The 7,513-nt window shown below is 38.1% G+C and overlaps 1 pseudogene; it reads left to right on the top strand.

Annotated features, from left to right (window-relative positions):
- Positions 1–1,467: 1,467 nt before the first annotated feature.
- Positions 1,468–4,177, top strand: LOC138305516 (uncharacterized; annotated as a pseudogene).
- The last annotated feature ends 3,336 nt before the right edge of the window (positions 4,178–7,513 follow it).

Raw genomic sequence — 7,513 nt, 5'->3', positions numbered from 1 at the left:
TATAATAGGTAATTGAACATGCAGTTAGAGATAGGAATCCTAATAAACGGAACTCCGCTCGTTGGCCAGTATGTTTGTTAAACGGAACTCGGGTCTGGTTCCTAGTTCCGTATAAGCTTAAACGGAACTCGGGTCTGGTTCCTAGTTCCGTTTAAGTTAAACGGAACTGAGGTCTAGGTATCAGATCCGTTTAAGGAAATCTGTGTTATAGATATTAATTCTGTTCTGTATTATGAATGTAAGCTTTAAGTTCGATTCCCGTATATGATATGTAATTGAACATGCAATTAGAGGTAGAAATCCTAATAAACGGAACTCGGCTCGTTGACCAGTATTTTTGTTAAACGGAACTCGGGTCTGGTTCCTAGTTCCGTATAAGCTTAAACGGAACTCGGGTCTGGTTCCTAGTTCCGTTTATGTTAAACGGAACTGAGGTCTAGGTATCAGATCCGTTTAAGGAAATCTGTGTTATAGAGATTAATTATGTGTTGTATCGTTGCTGAAAGCTCAGAGTTCGATTCCTATATATCATATGTAATTGAACATGCAATTAGAGGTAGAAATCCTAATAAACGGAACTCGGCTCGTTGACCAGTATTTTTGTTAAACGGAACTCGGGTCTGGTTCCTAGTTCCGTTTAAGTTAAACGGAACTCGGGTCTGGTTCCTAGTTCCGTTTAAGTTAAACGGAACTGAGGTCTAGGTATCAGATCCGTTTAAGAAAATCTGTGTTATAGAGATAAATTATATAAGTTGTATCGTTCCTGAAGCTCAGAGCTAGATTCCTTTATAACATATGTAATTAAATATCTTATAAGAGATAGGAATCCTAATAAACGGAAGTCTGCTCGTTGGCCAGTATGTTTGTTAAACGGAACTCGGGTCTGGTTCCTAGTTCCGTATAAGCTTAAACGGAACTCGGGTCTGGTTCCTAGTTCCGTTTAAGTTAAACGGAACTGAGGTCTAGGTATCAGATCCGTTTAAGGAAATCTGTGTTACAGAGATTAATTATGTGTTGTATCGTTGCTGAAAGCTCAGAGTTGGATTCCTATATATCATATGTAATTGAACATGCAATTAGAGGTAGAAATCCTAATAAACGGAACTCGGCTCGTTGACCAGTATTTTTGTTAAACGGAACTCGGGTCTGGTTCCTAGTTCCGTTTAAGTTAAACGGAACTCGGGTCTGGTTCCTAGTTCCGTTTAAGTTAAACGGAACTGAGGTCTAGGTATCAGATCCGTTTAAGAAAATCTGTGTTATAGAGATAAATTATATAAGTTGTATCGTTCCTGAAGCTCAGAGCTAGATTCCTTTATAACATATGTAATTAAATATCTTATAAGAGATAGGAATCCTAATAAACGGAAGTCTGCTCGTTGGCCAGTATGTTTGTTAAACGGAACTCGGGTCTGGTTCCTAGTTCCGTATAAGCTTAAACGGAACTCGGGTCTGGTTGCTAGTTCCGTTTAAGTTAAACGGAACTCGGGTCTGGTTCCTAGTTCCGTTTAAGTTAAACGGAACTCGGGTCTGGTTCCTAGTTAAACGGAACTCGGGTCTGGTTCCTAGTTCCGTTTATTAAACGGAACTAGGAACTAGGAACTCGCAACCAACTTCAGCCCTCCAAGTCCTTACCCTGCCTTCACAGCTTCTGTCAGGAATGTCTGGGCACCTATATCACCAAGGAAATCTCCGAGAAAAGGGTGTCGGACACATCATTTCCATGTCCGATCTGTCGGAGGACAAGCAATGTGAAATTACCATTAAAGCAAAGGAATATTTAGAGAAGGTAAAAAGTGGGAAACAACTAGAAGACATGAAAGAGAAGCTGAAGAAGGGGGCAGATGTCCTGAAGTCGTTAGTGAAGGACTTTGATGAACGGATTCAAACCTTGGTACAAAATCAAGAAATCGCTCTAAAGAGTATCACAGATCTACGCAAGAGGATTGATGAAGAGCTAGATGAATGTCAGAAAGCCGTCACGGATGAATTGGTTACAAAGTATAAAGAGGAGAAGGAGAAGATGGAGGTATCGTTACGGCAATGTGATCGTCTGATGAAGGGTATGCTTAGTACCATGAAGTCCTCCGTCAAAGCTGTGGAGGAAAACAACCCCACGGAGGCCATAATGATGTATCAGAGAGGACAGGCCGAGATCGAGTCGTGTCAGGATCTGATCAAAGACATGAGAGATTCCTCTACTTCAGTCAGTATTCAGCACCAGGTTCCTAAGTCTAGAACTGAAGGTGTTGCCATGTTGGGGAAGATTGTTATTGAGAAAAAGCAGCGACGATTTTCTGTTGTTCCCTGGTTTTCTTCCAGTGTCACTGTTAGAATGTCAGGTGAGGGTGATAAAGAAGTTCAGTATAAAGATTCCAGAAGATCAGAGTAAATGTTGTGTTTTTGGAGTTTTGTACCTTCCTGATGGCACCATGGTTGTGAGTGACTGGTATAACAAGAAACTGAAGCTGTTTACAGATGAGGGGCAGTACCTGGATCAGTTGACCGTTCCAGGTTATCCACGGGATGTATGTTTGGTGGACAATAATACAGTGGCAGTCACTGGTGATGGGCTAGGTGCACGTATCGTAAAAGTGGAGGATTCAAAACTGTCTCTGTTATCTGTCATCAACACAGAGAAAAGTTTGTGTGGTATCACACATACAGACGGGAGGTTTGTAGTGAGTGAGTATACAACTGGAGGAGTATACAGTATAACACAGGACGGAGCCATTGACCTGTTACACCAATATAACACTACCTGCTGGAACCTGGTCCGGGATACAGTGACGGGCGACATACTCGTCAGTGTTTATAACACATCTCAGGGACAAGTGGCAGTGTCCAGACTGTCGGCCGACAAACGTCACACGGATGTGATGAAGGCTGGCGTCGTGAAAGGTTCCAGGGGAATAGATGTAGATAGGGAGGGAAACATTTATGTGTGTGGTATGGATTCAAACAATGTCGTTCAGATGTCTGGGGACGGCACACGGGTCAGGGAACTGCTGACATCAGCACACGGAATACAGAATCCATTGGCAATAGCTGTTCATGGCGACAAGCTTGTGGTCTCTAACAGTGATGGTTCTGAAGAAGGTGGTGATTACCTTCGTATTTTTCAACTCTATTGAACTGAAGTGGAAATTCTGTCTTACATAACTACACTGTGACACATGTAGCATGGGGACAAGTTACGATAACGGAGGTCTCTCTACTAAACTGGGGGACATTCTGTGTTACACTGAGACACATATATGTAGCATGGGGACAAGTTACGATAACGGAGGTCTCTCTACTAAACTGGGGGACATTCTGTGTTACACTGAGACACATATATGTAGCATGGGGACAAGTTACGATAACGGAGGTTTCTCTACTAAACTGGGGGACATTCTGTGTTACACTGAGACACATATATGTAGCCTACAATATATAATTAGTTATGATAACAAAGACTTGTAAACTGATGGAAATTAAGCATTGACAATACATTATGATAACAATAGACATTTTGAAACATCAAAAACCAGAAAGACGTTCATTTAATTTCAATTAATTGTGTGATTGTATAATAAATCTGAGGAATTTTCCATCTTCGTACCATGCGTCTGTCCATTTACAATTTGGTTTCTAGAGATAATTATCATAATAAATTTTATGATAAAAGTGCTACATTACATATTTTGTGGACATTAGTTAATATTTTAATTCAATAATTATTTAATTTAATTACCACAAACTTTCGTAATTTTATTTTCGTCTTATGACATGATATAATTTAAAGCTACTTTTTGTACATGTATCTATTCAAGTCTAATTCAGTTAATTACTCCAGATATGACATAGGCTAATTGCAATTTATTCATTGTGGTTTTTATAACTGATCTACCCTTAGAAGTTAATTATCCAAACTGGTCTTAATAGTACTATGACACGTACGACTCGGACAATAGTTGATCTAATTATCTCACCTGTCCGAGTACTGACCAGTCATAATAGAGTCATATACATGCCAGGTGTCATCCATTGTATCAATTGTACATTTAATTCCATGTCTCATATTTTGTAATCAGTTAGGATCTAGAGCTCGGTCTCTACGGGTCGATTTTCGGACACTCTGGAAATCGCCTTCAGACTCATAGAGAAGTAATTTAATAAACTCGTATTTGGACAACTATTCGACGTCTTTGTATTTTATACCATGACAAAAAAATTACAGCGACAGAAAATTCTCTTGTGATATAATCTTGAAATCCTAATGACGAAACATTCTGAAAATTCACATCAAAGGCCTTTATGTATATATATGTCGTGAAATGATCGGACATGGATCGAAATTTGTTTGTCTGACAATGTCATCCTCGATACTCAAGGGGTTACTATCACTCGTTATATTCACGCCTGGAATAGCTTATAGCAAAACTGAAGTTTTGTGGGCGACCACAAATAAGACAGGTAATTTGGTCCTATGATGTACATCAAAAGATTGAACAATTGTTATAAAACTGTAATCTTCAAATGAAGTCATTACAGGCCTGTGATTGGTCAGTTTTTTTTTGCCTGAACTGTCTTCAGGAATTTCCGAAAGAAAAATATACAAGTCTACAAATTGTGAACTTGACGTCTTTTGAACGGTACAGTAGATATTATAAGAATGGTCGTTATGTTTGTTTTGGACAAAAATAATACATAAATGCATGTATACGCATGAAATAATTGGAAACCCATAAAAAAGTATAGAAAATTAAGCCGAGTGATTTTCTGAGGCAGTGCTCCACTACGACATATAGGGACCATTTTGTACCCGAGCTGTAACACATGACATCACCTTGTCTGTCCAGGTCTGAATGTACCTCGACACGATGTCTACCTGTAGTGGACACCGTGTTCACACGTAGTGCACTCCTTATCTACCTGTAGTCTAAATCTTGTGCACTCCGTGTCTACCTGTAGTCTAAACCTTGTGAACTCCGTGTGCACAAGGATGTAACCTTTAGTCAACTACCAAATGTATAATAGCAGGGGTACTTATATTCGCTGTAGTCTCAACTCCAAGGGGATTAAAAATTCTATAAGTCGCCTTAACACACCCATGTTGGATTCTATTAATAATTTTGTCTGATAGCTTGAAGTGGAGAATTTGTCTTTGGGAAAAATCTTTTGGAACTCGGAACTTCATGTAGATAATCTTTCCACAAGTGATGATTTGGCAACAATATCATATCTGGAGGTCAGAGGTCAAATGTCTTACAACTAAATTTAGATTTAAAACTATTAATGGATGGTTGTTTCTCCAACATCTGCAGAAATGGCGTCAGTATATAGGACACTATATAGCATCGAGTACCAGTATGGATATGTGTGAACTGTTGAGTGGGATGTTGTTAGTACCGTATTTGACCCAATAAGCGCCCAGAACGCTTAAAAAATAGAAAAATAAAAAGGTGCTAATTGAACTAAATTTGGGCTTAGCCTTTCAAAGAATTATGGCACAAACTCAGTCATAAATCAATTTGCAAAAGAAATTAAATTCAGAAACTTACATGGTTTTCATAATTTCAGTCTGATTTTCATTCACTAGCCGGGGGGTGCTTATAGGGATGGTGGCACTTAGAGGGTTGAATACGGTATTTCTAAATGTGGAGAATTTTTATAACACCTAATAAATATATGAGGGACTGGCTATCCGACGGGAAGTTTTAAGTGACAATTGTAATCAGTATACAAGATTACGTCATAATTATGACAAGCCACGTTGTTCCGTCATACAAACTTCAACTATCAGCTACATTGTATCAAAATCAAAGATGGCTGTCTGTCAACCATCTTATTGACAAATCAGTCCCAATATGCAATATGCATAACTAGGGTCAGTTAATATATATATAAAGGGGAACTTTCAGAAATTTGAGAAAGACCCCATAATGAACAAGAATAGATAATAGACAGATGGAAGATAAGAATGACGAATGAAATGGGTTTTAATTGCCCATCATCTGATGAGGATTGTCTAAAAAGGATAAAAACTTTAAATGAAAATATTAAATAGAGGTTACACAACGAGTGGCTGTTGGATATGGATTTATTCCACACGAGTGAGTTATTTTTTAAAAGTTACAAAAGGCACGAGCTTTAGCGAGTGTCTTTTGTAAATGTAATAAATTCCATATCCAACAACCACGAGTCGTGTGACCTGTTTCTACCACAATTATATCCGCTTTTAGCCGATAGAAATACGACGAGGATAAGTACGCTATCCAACAGCAGTTTTGGCGTCAAGCGGCGATCACAGCATAGCATGACGTCACTCGATTATTGATGGCGTTGACAAATGATGACACGACACTCAGAAAGACGTTGTTCGGTCAAAGTTCACCGTGTCAGCCAATCAGAATGCGTACAGAGTTTATACCACATGTGGTATAAACAAATTGTTAATCAACAGCTGCATCGTTTATTTGATACCCTGAGAGTTAAAACACTGAAACAATAAACATTACAACTGTTTTATTGTTCCTGGCTACACAGGATGAGTCATTCATTCATATCATCAAGGGAGATAATAAGTCCAATTATCATCCTAAAGGGAGAAAATTAGTCCTATTATCATCATCAAGTAAGATAATTAATCTATACCATCAAAGGAGATAATTACTCCAGTTGTCCCCATCAAGGAAGATAATAAAACCAATTATTATCAAGGAAAATAATTAGTCCAAATATCATCAAGGGAGATAATTAGTCCACTCCAATAAACATCATCAAGGGAGATGATAAGTCCAAATATCATCAAGGGAGATAATAAGTCCAAATATCATCAAGGGAGATAATTAGTCCACTCCAGTAACTATTATGAAAGGAAATAATTAGTCCAATTATCATCAAGGGGGATAATTAGTCCACTCCAATAACCATCAAGGGAAATAATCAGTCCAATTATTTCCATGAAGTCAGATAATTAATCTACACCATCAAGGGAGATAATTACTCCAGTTATCCCCAATCATGGGAGATATCAAAACCAATTAATATCAAGGGAGATAATAAAACCAATTATCATCAAGGGAGATAATTAGTCCTAATATCATTAAGGGAGAAAATAAGTCCACTCCAATAACCTTTATCAAGGGAGATAATAAGTCCAAATATCATCAAGGGAGATAATTAGCCCAAATATCATCAAGGAGGATAATAAGTCCAATTATCATCAAGGGAGATAATAAGTCAAATTGTTTTCAAAGGAGATAATAATTCCAAATATCATCAAGGGAGATAATTAGTCCACTCCAATAACCATCGTCAAGGGAAATAATTAGTCCAATTACCATCATCAAAGGAGATAATGAATTTTAATAATCATCATGGAGGGAAATATTTAGTCCAATTATTTCCATCAAAGGAGATAATTAGTCCAATTATTATCGAGCTCGAGGGAGATACATAATGTAGGTAGCAGTGTACAGTACGACCGACTGTCCATGGGTTTCATTAAGCAGATTTTAAGCCTCCATTT

Source organism: Argopecten irradians, chromosome 13 (genome assembly GCF_041381155.1).
Source record: "Argopecten irradians isolate NY chromosome 13, Ai_NY, whole genome shotgun sequence".
In the NCBI taxonomy this organism is placed as follows: domain Eukaryota; kingdom Metazoa; phylum Mollusca; class Bivalvia; order Pectinida; family Pectinidae; genus Argopecten; species Argopecten irradians.
Note: the sequence above shows the minus strand (reverse complement) of the source record. Positions and strands in the feature narration are given on the sequence as shown.